The following is a 760-nucleotide window of genomic DNA, read 5'->3' on the forward strand; positions in this document are numbered from 1 at the left end:
CGGTTGATAATTATTTTTATAATTATTTCCCGGCTTTTGGTTCATATAGGAAACATTCTCACGTTGTTCCATCGTTTGCTCAATGTGACAATCTTTCGTTAAGTGTGGTCCATCGGATTGCTCACAACTGATTCATATTGCGTGAATATCTTTAGTCATCTTTTCCATTCGTCTTTTGAAAGCATCTATTTTTGCAGAAACGGAATCAAAGTCATGGCTAGAATCGGCTCTAGCCGCTTTAGATGAACGAAAGATATCTTTTTCTTGATGCCACTCATGTGAGTGGGATGCTGTGTTATCAATAATTTTGTAAGCTTCAGTTGCGGTTTTATTCATAATGGAACCACCAGCTGTTATGTCGATGTCTTTTCGTGTAGCAATGTCTCATCCTTGGTAGAATATTTGTACTATTTGATAAGTATCAAAACCATGTTGAGGACATCCTCTCAACAATTTTCCGAATCTTGTCCATGCCTCATATAATGTTTCATTTGGCTTTTGCACGAACGTAACAATTTCTCCTTGAAGTCTCACAGCTTTAGATGCCGGAAAGAATTATTTAAGAAATTTTTCAACTAAAACATCCCATGTATCAATCGCCCCTTCAGGTAATGATTCTAACCATTCTTTGGCTTCTCCCTTTAAAGTCCAGGGAAATAACATGAGATAGATCTGTTCATCCCCAACTTCTCTGATTCTGAATAGAGTACAAATCCTATTAAAGGTTCGAAGATGTTCTTTTGGATCTTCTTTTGGTGTA

At 36.8% G+C, this 760-nt stretch overlaps 1 non-coding gene across 1 annotated transcript; it reads left to right on the forward strand.

Annotated features, from left to right (window-relative positions):
• The first annotated feature begins 424 nt into the window (after positions 1-424).
• LOC139869744 (small nucleolar RNA R71) lies at positions 425-531 on the forward strand. The gene has a single exon (XR_011766325.1). It is a non-coding gene; the product is annotated as a small nucleolar RNA R71 (small nucleolar RNA).
• The last annotated feature ends 229 nt before the right edge of the window (positions 532-760 follow it).

Source organism: Rutidosis leptorrhynchoides, chromosome 9 (assembly GCF_046630445.1).
Source record: "Rutidosis leptorrhynchoides isolate AG116_Rl617_1_P2 chromosome 9, CSIRO_AGI_Rlap_v1, whole genome shotgun sequence".
Lineage (NCBI taxonomy): Eukaryota > Viridiplantae > Streptophyta > Magnoliopsida > Asterales > Asteraceae > Rutidosis > Rutidosis leptorrhynchoides.